We start from the raw sequence: 11,564 nt of genomic DNA, 5'->3' as shown, positions 1-11,564 counted from the left end.
CCGAGCATCCTCCTCGCAACCCACGGTGTCCATAGTGCCACGTCACAAGGACTGTAGCAATTTCGAGCATCTTCTCCGACGTTTGCCGGACCTCCATCCACATCCTGTTCGCTCACCTTCTTTTTCCCATCCGTCATCTCTCTCATGCTCTCTTCTTTATACGAATACTGGTAGTCCAGATCCTCTTAGTCCTCTTAGTCCAGATCTTCTTTATATGCGCAGGAGGCTGCCTGTTTCAACATTTTCGTACAGACGGTGATACAACAATCTACGGACCGTGATACATCATTTCGAATAGCTAATGAGGTTAGATATTTATTTATAGTAGGCTTGGGAGATGAGGTATTCATGTATGGTTCTTAACCATCCTATCAATATGCTATAGCACGGATCTTAAATACTAGAAGTTATGCTAAAATAAAAAGAAGCTTGTAGAAGTTATAGGTTTCCATTATTTTAGAGACATGACCTGACTATTAGAGTCCACGTGAAGAAAAGGCCGAGTCCACGCGATGGACCCGATGCTAGGAACGACCGAACGAAGGGCTCCACGGTTGACCGCTCCTTTTTCCTTTTATTTTCTTTTAATTATATTTTAATATTTTATTATAGAACGTTCAAATAACAATTCCTTCCTTTCTCTTTCGTGTCACGATTGTTCTCAGATTTGGATTCATACTCGGGTCGGGTGTTTAGCAACACTCCACTAAAAATTTTATAACTCCACTCCACCAACTCTACTCCACCTAAGCTCCACTCCACCAACTCCGAAAATTTCGCAACCAAACGCGTCTAGCTCCAGCGACTCCGGCTCCAGGAAAAAGGTGGAGCAGGGGGTCAGATCCACGTTTTTTGTGGAGTACCTCAGGGGGTGCTCCAAAAACTCCCTTTTCAAACCTCCTCGTGGAGTTGGTGGGTATTTACCCACCACTGCTATCGGTTACACACGTACCGGTTCGCTCAGAAAAGAAAACATCCCGTGACTCCTGTTCCTGTCACTCGCCCCTTCTCTTTCCCCTGGTTGTGGCCGCGCCCGGCCGTGGCTCGCCGCCGGCCGGCCGCCCGCTGGCGACGCCGTGCTCGCCCGTCGGAGCCCCGCCCGCTCCAGCCCCTTGCCTGAACGCCGGCGAGCCGCGTGTTTCCCCAGCCCCAGGCGCCCCTGCCCGATCTCGCCGGCCGCCCGCCGGCCGCCGGCCGCTCGCCGCCCCGCCCGCCGCCCGCCGGCCGCTCGCCGCCCCGCCCGCTGTGCCGCATGCCCGCCGCGCGCCCGCCCGCCCACCGAGCTCCCCCACGGCGGCGCGGCCGGGGCGACCTCCCCTGCGGCGGCCATCCGTGTTCATTGAGCAGGCGCAGGCCATGGACGGCTCCCTGAAGCTGGAGATCCCTCTGGAAACTGAGAAGAGAAGAGGAGAGGAGAGAGAGGAAGAAGAGAGGAGAAAATAGAAGAGTATGACATGTGGGTCCGTTCACAAAGGGTAAAATAGACCATTCACAACAAGTGCTCATATTTTTGGAGCTGGAGCACTGCCATCAGCCAAACACGTGCAGCAGCTCCATATTTTTTAGAGTTGGTGGAGTGGAGCTAGGAAAGTGTGGAGCTAGTGGAGTGGAGCTGGTCTTTCTGGAGTGGAGTGCTCCCAAACAGGCCCTAACTCCACAAAAATACTGAAGTTATTGTACGTGTTTGGCTGATTGCAGTGCGGTAGCTCCACAAACATGAAGACTTGTTGTGAATAATCTATTTACCCTTTGTAAATGGGTCCACGTGTCAGCCTCTTCTATGTTCTCCCTTCCTCTTCGCCCCTTTCTCTTTTTCAGATCCTGAGCTCCACGCCATGGGCGGCGCCTTGTCCCTACCACTGCCGCCGTCCTCTCTAGATCTGTTGTTGCCCGGCCACCCGTGGCCGGCCGGCAGTAGCAGCGTGTCTGCAGCCCCGGCGCCCCCACGGCCGGCTAGCAGCAGCTAGCCGCGGGGAGTGTCGGGCCAGAGCTAGCAGGTGGGTGCCATGCCGTTGAGGTTGAGGGTGACAACACGGCTGTCGGGCGGCGATGCGCACGAGATGCCGGCCCACAAGCATAGCGTCGCAGTGGAGTTCGCGTGGGCTCAGCCAGCGAGCGCGCCGCGCGGGTCGTCCACCACCAACGCCCGCCTGAAGGCGAGCAGCGCCGCCGCCTCGTCCTCTCCGGCGGCAATGATGGCGGCGCAGCTCCGGCCAGCAAGAGGGCGCAACCCCGCGGCCCCAGTGGGTGGGGGCGGCGAGGTCCGACGAGCAGGGGCCATGCGACCGACGTGGGCAAGGGCGGCGAGCAGGGGCAGCGTGGCCGCGGCCGAGGAGGGCAAGGGCGGTGCAGCTCCGGAGGGTGACGGTGGCGTCGGTAGCGCACTAGCGCAGCTCCGTTAGGCGAGGGCCGCGTGGGCAGCGTAGCGCCGACTGGCGAGGGCGGCGCGGTGCTGGCAGGGGATGGCTAGAGGGAGGAAACGGAGATAGTGAGCAGAAAGGAAAAATTAGGTGTTGTGTAACGAGTGGCAAAGGTGGGTAAATAATACCCAACTTCACAAGGAAGTCTGAAATTGATGTTTTTGGAGCACCCCTAAGGTACTCCAGGAAAAATATGGATCTGACCCCTAGCTTCACGTTTTTTCTGGAGCTGGACGTGTTTGGCAGGCAATTTTGTGGAGCTAGTGAAGTGGAGCTGTTTTTTTGAAGTGGAGTGCTGCCAAACACCCCATGTATTTTTCTAAAAGAAACTTTAACGCAACAATGTGCCCTAATCCTTCCATATTAATTTATTTTTGTCTATGTACTATTTATTATAAGGCACACACAAAAAATTATATCATTCTTTTCCGAGGGAAAGCCATCATGGCGAGTTTTATTGATTCAATCTTACATAATAAGCAATGCTTCTGCCTAAATTTTTTGATTTGATCCAACTTCAATTATTGACATGTGGACCCCACCTCGACTTCTAACCAAGTTTGATCCGACTTTCCCGTCGCGTCTCCGATCCGGTATGAACGCGTGAACGTAGATGACTCTGATTAGATATGCTGCTACCCCAAACATATGTCGTCCCTCCTGGCTCTCCTATCAATACATTGATTACGAAACTACTAAACCCAAGCAGTCACCTTTGCAAATGCATTCTGGACAAAAATACGGCCCCTCTCCAGTTGAGTCAACCAGCAGTCCAGCACTGCAGGAAGGCTCATAGCCATGGATGAAACTAAGATAGTGTTTGGTTCGTGCTAAGGTAATGTAAACGCATAGGGAATCAGATTACAGTGTATTTAGAGGTGGAATAGGTGATTGCCCTCTTTGTTTGGTTGCACTCTGGTAACGTAATCAGATTACTGTGTGGGTGCTATATCTGATTACGGTGGGGGAGGAGGGGTAACAAGCTTGTATAGATATTATTTAGGTAAGGGATTCGATTACAGTGTTAATTGATTACAAACCACCGCAACCAAACATATGTAATGGGATTCATTACCTTCAGTAATCAGATTACATTACATTTGAGCCAACCAAACACTACCTAAATTGGCACTCTTACCTTTTCTGCCATACCCATCGTCCCGCAAAGTAGCACGGGTGACCGGTTTCAATACCAATTCTTACATACGAACGGGATGCCCACCACGAACGGGATCGGCAAAGCCATCGCTGCCGACTACCGGCAGACCGATCACTTTTAATAATAAAATAAGCAGCGTGCAGAATAAAATAAGCATAAAAAAAGAACTCAAGAAGGCTACGCATTCAACAATTTGCGCAGTGGAGGTGGATCCATGGATCAGTGGTCAAACATGGCTTAAGTTACATCTCTTTCACTAATAATCCTCGGTGCAGCCTGTTGTAGAAGTATGTTATTAGGGTCTACACATGGGAAACTGTTTCCTGACAAGAAGCATGAAAGCATTGTTCCAAATTTTAGTTACCACGGCATTTGTATCTTCAGCTTTTGCTCGTGATAGATGTGCTGTTGAATGCGTTAGTTGACATGTATGCAAAGCGTGTCAACAAGTGTTAAGAGGCCAAAACATATTTAGAAGAAGTTTGACAAGGATTTCGTACAACTGGTAGTCCAGATCCTCTTAGTCACTAATTCGTACAACTAATTCAACAATCTACAGACCGTGATTCAACATGTCACGAGGTTAGATATTTATTTATGGTAGATGAGGTATTTACGTATGGTTCGATTGCTCCCCCACCTTATCTTAAATACTGAGAGTTATGCTAAAAAAAAAGCTTGTAGAAGTTATAGTTTTCTGTTATTTTAGAGGCATGAAGAAAAGCTTGTAGAAGTTATTTTAGAAGTTATACAACATTTTCTGTTATTTTACAGAGTCCACGTGAAGAAAAGCCCGAGTGGCAGGCTGAAAATAACTGGGTTGGCATCCGTGAAGAGCGTTGCAAAACTGGGCCGTAGAAGAGGCTCGAACGGGCGCACAAGAACAACAGATCGGACTGAAAAAATCGATTCACGCCTCTAAAAAAAAGAAAAGACAAAAAAAAAAGGATTCACGCACATAGCAGAATTTTACTTGAGTGATAGTTAGGAATTCCGTTTCTTACTTTCTTGCATTATGCTGTTCTCTAGTGCTGGAGTTTTTATACGTACTGATGTAAAGATACTATACTCATAATAAACTTGAATAAGTTTGAGGTATGATGTGGGGTGACGGTGTGGAGGTATCAGATTAGTGCCTTACAATATGCTGTTACGTTCAGTTGATTCTTTAGCTATTCGTCATTTCAGCTGTAAAATGGAGTAAGACAGTTCGTATTGAAAGTGTACTTTTCTTTGTTTCCAGTAACATGCTCCAAAATTTTGGGTTTAGCTTGTCTAGTGTGGTCTCAGAACTGCTCCAAACTACACATGTAAATAGTCAGCCTGACCTCCAGGAAACAGAGCACTGCTTTGGGCCGAACTACACACTAGAACAGCAAATACAATGTTGCTGCACTTTATAACTGAGTGCTGGCCGTTAAGCCACACCTGAAGTGCTCCAAACTACACGTGTATCATACATAGATCAGATTTACAAACTGCAAACTTCATGACTACGGTGGTGACTTACGACTTCCGCAAACGCCTCATTGTTCAGTATAGGACTTGAGATGAATTTATCAGAGACTACCAGTAATGGATGCAAGTAAAAAAAGATTTGGTGTCATCACAGGTCACATTGCACGACTCTGAGCACAGATACGAGACGGGACCAGTAGTTAGCTGTCAACGTAGGTCTTGTCATCTAGACATCTATACCCCTCTCCAGTGTTACGCCCTAAAATTTCCGAATTTCAGGATGTGATTAAAAGGAATAATTAAATAATAATTTTCTTATAATTTTAAAATTTTCCTAACATTTATTTTTCTTTACAGAAAGTTTAGTATAGGAAAATAATTGTTTGCTTTTCTAAATTAAATAATGTTGTTCTATATCTGTGCATTCATGCTGATGCATCTTAGTGTTTCATGAGTGCAAAAGTTTCAAAAATGCGCTTAGACGTTGTCCACACTCTTCCAAGAATTTTCTGGAATTTATTCTCATTTTCTCAGAGCTAAATCCAATTTTTGGAAGGCTCTAGAATCCTTTTCACAAGCTCCAAGTATTTTATTTGGATTTCTTGTGTCCCAACTCAACTTTGAGATTTATCTCGGAATTTTTGGAAGTTTCTAGATATTTTTCTCGCTTTAGAAAACAAGTCCGGCTATTTCTGGAATTGTTTTCGTGCATATAAATAAATCCAGAAATTCCAATAATAGAAAAGTCAACTTGAAAATATTTTTTTCCAAAGCCAGCCTATATATATATATATATATATATATATATATATATATATATATATCACCGCGTTCGTCTCGACGAGCTCCGTAGATCTGATGTCAAAGTCCGATCTTAGTCAAATTTTGGTGATATTTTTCGGCGAAACCGTGGACTTCTGGCGAAAACTGACACCACCATGGAGCTCCTCTCTTCAAGCTCTATGCCGTGGTGCAGTGGATTGTGCGAATCCGATACCGACTCCGACGTCTTCCCCAACTCCGGCGAGCTTTTCCGCTACCATTGTTCATCATCGGTGGTCGAAGGTGAGCACACCATCTCATTCGTCTCATCGTCCTTGTTCCGTTTTGCTCGTTCAATCGTGAGTTTAGGAGTCGTTCTTGGCAAATCCCTCTTTTTTCTTCTTTGTTTCCCTGTCTGTTCCTGTTCATCTGGCCATGGCCACGGCGCCGTGCAGCCTTGCTGCCTCCTGGGCACCTACGCCGGCCCATCGCCTCCTGCCCGAGCCTTTTCCTTCAGCAATTGTTGTCGATGACGGTTCTTTACTCCCTATCACTTCTACTGTCACAACTATTCTTCTCGGTTCTTTGCATCTTAATAATGTCCTTGTTTCCCGCAAGCTTGTTAAGAATCTTATTCTCGTGCGCTAGTTTACTACCAATAACAACTGCTCAATTGAATTTGACCCGTCTGGTTGTTCTGTAAAGGATCTTCGGTCCAGGAACGTGATCGTCAGGTGCAATAGTTTGGGTCCACTATACCCCTTGCACCTCCTTGCTGCTGCTGCTCTCACTGTTGGCGCCACTGTCGGGCACGCACCCCAGGTCCCGAGTAGACCTTGGACGGCCCACTAAGGGACGTACTCGGATGTAACCAGGACAAGGGATAGGCGTATCCTGCTCGGACTAGTCAAGTGTATGCATGGAAAACTACTCGGACCATACCGAGTAGAACTCTGTAATAGTACTCGACTAGGACTCGGACTTGTAACTCTGCCCTCCCGTGTATATAAGGGCGGGCAGGGATTCAAGATGGCAACGGGCACAGATTACCCGCATGCCCGCGGGTAAAAACCCGTTAGGGTGAGGATATGGGTACCATTTTGTATCCACGGGTACGGGTGCGGGTTTTATTTTATACCCGCGGGTAAAAAATTTGCGGGTATGAAAATACACTACCCGTGCCCGTATACCCGCAAATCCGCATGACATGTGGGCCTGACCGCTGCTAGGGTTCCTTTCCTTATCCTCCTGACCTCCTCACCTCCTGACCCCACGTTCACCCCACCCGTCCCAGGCCCCCAGTCCAAACTCCAATCCCCCGAGGCCCCGAGGCCCCGACCGGCGGCAACCTGCTACTGCTGTCCCGCTCGCCGCCGGCCGCAGGCGCCAGGAGCCCAGGAGCAGGTCGCCCGAGTCGAGTTCCGGCCGCCGCCCGCCCTCCCGACTCCCGGCCGCCGCTCGTCCGGCCGCCGCCCGCCCTCCGAGTCCCGGCCGCCGCCCGCCCGGCCGCCGCCCGCCCTCCCGGATCTCGGCCGCCGCCCGCCCTCCCGGGTCCCGGCCGCCGCCCGCCCTCCCGGATCTCGGCCGCCGGCCGCCGCCCGCCCGGACGCCGCCCGCCCTGCTCGGCGCCAGCCCCCCAGGTATGCGGGCATGCCCGCGGGCAAAATATGCCCGCGGATAGCGGGCGCGGGCGCATAGTGTTGCCCGTGGCGGGTGGCGGGCGCGGGCGCGGGCGCGGATATACTGTCGCGGGTGCGGGTTTGTGGTTTGTATATCCGCGCGGGTTTTACCCGTTGCCATTTTTAGCAGGGATCCCCTCAAACAACAACTCCAGTTCATCCAAGACCAATACAAACCAACACACAGGACGTAGGGTATTACGCGATCTAGCGGCCCGAACCTGTCTAAATCGTACTCCTTGCGTCACCATTGATTCCTTGATTCTCGACAATCCTTACCGCACAAAAGACCACCTAGGGTACCCCTTAGGCGGGTTGCCGGTCTAAAACACTGACAGCCACCTCTATGATCTGGCATCACCGTCCCGGCCATCCCGGGATGGACGCCCTTTCCCGTCTTGCGCACATTTTACCATCATGTAATAAAGACATTAGCTCATCTCTCTATCATGCGTGTCAGCTCGGACGACACACCCGTCTTCCCTTTCAGGTGTCCTCCTCTCGAGCCTCCAGAAATTTTGATCTTATTCATTGTGATCTTTGGACATCACCTATTCCTAGCATCTCGGGTTTTAAATACTACTTGATTATTCTTGATGATTGCTCTCATTTTTCCTTGAGTTTTCCCCTGCGGTTGAAATCTGACACGTTTGATACTCTTGCTAACTTCTTTTCCTACGTGACTATACAGTTTGGTGCCACCATTAAGGCCGTCTAGTGCGACAATGATCACGAGTTTGACAACTCCAGCACCCGCACGTTCTTCCTCTCCCGTGGTGTCCACTTCCGCATGTCATGCCCATACACGTTGCCGCAAAACGGTCGAGCTGAGTGGATCATTTGCACTACGAACAACATCCTCCGCTCCCTCCTCTTCCATGCAAGCCTTACCCCTCACTATTGGGTCAAAGCTCTCCACGCCGCGACATATCTGATCAACATGCTACCTACCAAGACCCTTGCTTTTTGCACTCCACATGAGGCGTTGTATGGCACTGCACCATCCTATGATCACCTCCGCATCTTTGGTTGTAGATGTTATCCTAACCTTTCCGCCACAGTTAGTCACAAGTTAGCACCACGGTCCACCTGGTGTATTTTTCTTGGATATTCTGCTCAACATAAAGGGTACCGTTGTTTTGACATTGGTTCTAACTGAATCATCATCTCCTGACATGTCACCTTTGACGAGTCCTCATTTCCCTATGCTGAGAGTTCCTCTCCACCTTCCCCGGTGGATTACAATTTTTTGGACGACGCTACTGACCTTGTGCCGGTTCCCAACGGAACGTTACAGCCCGCTTTGCCTGCAGATCCCACTAGCACCGTCAACACCCCCCGCCGTGCCCCATACGGTGCCCCTCCTAACGCCCACTGGCACCATCCCGACACCTCCTGGTGTTGCCCCGACGCCCCTGCTAGCGCCTCCCAGCACTGCCTCGGCGCCCCTTGGTGTCTCCTCGGCGGCCCCTAGTGTCACCCCGGCACCCTGGCACCCCTACTGGGCCCTTCCACGCCCCTGGCACGTCTTCCGCCCTCGCTGGCGCCCTTGGTGCATCGCCACAGCCCACCCGCACCTCCTGGCGTCACCCCGGCGCCCCTGCTGGTGGACCTAGAGTTCCCGCTGGTGCCCCTGGCACGTCCCCTGGAGTTCCCGCTAGTGCCCCTGAAGCATCATCGCTTGGTGGATCCCCGGCGCCGGCTTGCCCCCCAGCTCCATGGGTCCCTCCTAGCTTCGACTCGACGCCACTCCACTTCATCTACATGCGCCGCTCTGCTGCTCCTCATCTCCTGTCACCGCTGCCAGCCTTTGACGCCGGCCCACCACCAGCACACCAGGCGCCGATCGTGGAGCTCGGGCTCCGGTCCTTCCCAAAGGAGCTGTCGTTGTTCCGCCCGTCATCAACCAGCATGGCATGACCACCTGTGCCATGCTTGGGTTCCGTCAGCCTATTCTGTTCCACACTGCGCCGTTGTCTCTAGTTCCAAAGTCCTTCCGTAGTGCCCTTGTTGATCCTGATTGGCGGGCTACTATGGAAGATGAGCATGCGACGCTTCTCCAGAACAACAAATGGTAGCTTGTGCCTCGTCCGTCGCATGCTAATATTGTCACTGGTAAGTGGATATTCAAACACAAGTTCAATTCGGATGGCTCTCTTGATTGGTACAAGGCTCAATGGGTTCTTCGCGGCTTCACTCAGTGGCCAGGGGTGGACTTTGATGAGACTTTCAGTCCAGTCGTCAAGCCTGCTACTGTCCGGACAGTTCTGTCGCTGGCACTCTCTCGTCACTAGCCTGTTCACCAGCTACATGTCAAGAATGCATTTCTCCATGGCACTCTTTCTGAGACTGTGTATTGTGCTCAGCTTGCTAGTTTTGAGCATTCTGCTCATCCAGACTTCGTTTGCCGCCTCAACAAGTCTCTGTACGGCTTGAAGCAAGCTCCTCGCGCCTGACATAGTTAGTTTACAGCTTATTATCAGTCTGTTGGCTTTGTGGAGGCCAAATCTGACACCTCGTTGTTTGTGTTTCATCGAGGCACCGAGATCGTGTATCTCTTGCTCTATGTTGATGACATTGTACTCACGACTTCTTCTCCAATGTTGCTTCGACAGATTATTCAGGCTTTGCAGCTGGAATTCTCTATGAAGGATCTTGGATCTCTTCATCATTTCCTGGGTATGCATGTGCAGCCTGTTGTTGGTGGAGGATTTCTGTTGTCTCGGTGGCAGTACATGCTTGATATCCTAGATCGTGCTGGCATGGCTGAGTGTAGGCTGTGTTCCACTCCCGTTGACACCAATCCCAAGGTGTTGGCTGCTTCAGGTGCTCCTGTTAACAATGCCTCGGATTTTCGCAGTCTCGCCGACGCTTTGCAGTATCTCACTTTCACCAGGCTGGATATCGCCTACGTGGTTCAGCAAGTCTGTCTCCACAGGCATGATCCGCGAGAGTCTCACCTTGCTGCCCTGAAGCGCATCCTCCGGTACATCCGTGGCACTCTCCATCTCGACCTACTGCTGCGTCCGTGTTCAGGTCAGGATTCACTGGTGGTATACTCTGATGCTGATTGGCAGGCTGTCCAGACACTCGCAAATCCACTTCCGGCTATGCGGTCTTCCTTGGTGACAACCTGGTTTCTTGGTCCTCTAAGCGACAACACACTGTCTCCAGGTCCAGTGCCGAAGCTGAGTACCGTGTCATGGCCAATGCCATCGCCGAAGCTACCTGGCCCTGCCAGCTTCTTCAGGAGCTCCATGCCCCACTTCGCCGCGCCTCCTTGGTGTATTGTGACAATATCATCGCGGTCTACATATCCTCCAACCCGGTTCAGCATCAGCACACCAAACATATTGAGATCGATCTTCACTTCGTTCGCGAGCGCGTTGCTATGGGTGACGTTCGAGTACTACATGTTCCCACATCGGCTTAGTACGCCGACGTCTTCACCAAGGGGTTGCCTTCGTCTGTATTCACAGAGTTTAGGTCCAGTCTAAACATTTGTGGTACCGACGATTAGACTGCGGGAGCGTGTTGGAATATGTGTAATTGGGCTAGAGCCCGGCTAGGCCCATGTGCTGCCGGCACCCTGATAGGCGCTTGTGCTATGCCGCTGGCCCCTATCAGGTCAGGCGCCAGGGTTTATTGTAGCATAGGCAAGGGCTCCTCCTAACCCTAGGACCCTATCCTATGTATATGTACGTGCTATGCACCTTTATAATCAATCTACCATTTTCCTAGCCATATTTGCTTTCAAATGTGACACCTGTTCATGGATGCTTGTACAGCATGGACTATTATTTGCAGAAGACATACTACAAGACAGCTGCAAAGCTATTGCTGTCTTCGCTGAGCAAACAACAGAAGTACAAGCTCTTGCTTATCAGTATGGCAGACACTTGGTGTGTTGTATTTTTCCTTAGACAGAAGCTGTTCCTATTTTTGCTAGACAATTGAACTGTTAAGATGACCTACACTCTCTCTTCCAGGGCATAGCATATCAGTTGATCGATGACATCCTCAATTTCACAGGCACATCAGCTTCACTAGGCAAAGCCTCCTTGTCTGATATCCATCAAGTAATAC

The sequence above is a fragment of the Setaria viridis genome, chromosome 6 (genome assembly GCF_005286985.2).
Source record: "Setaria viridis chromosome 6, Setaria_viridis_v4.0, whole genome shotgun sequence".
In the NCBI taxonomy this organism is placed as follows: Eukaryota; Viridiplantae; Streptophyta; class Magnoliopsida; order Poales; family Poaceae; genus Setaria; species Setaria viridis.
The sequence above is the reverse complement of the archived record's forward strand: the minus strand, read 5'-3'. Positions refer to the sequence as shown.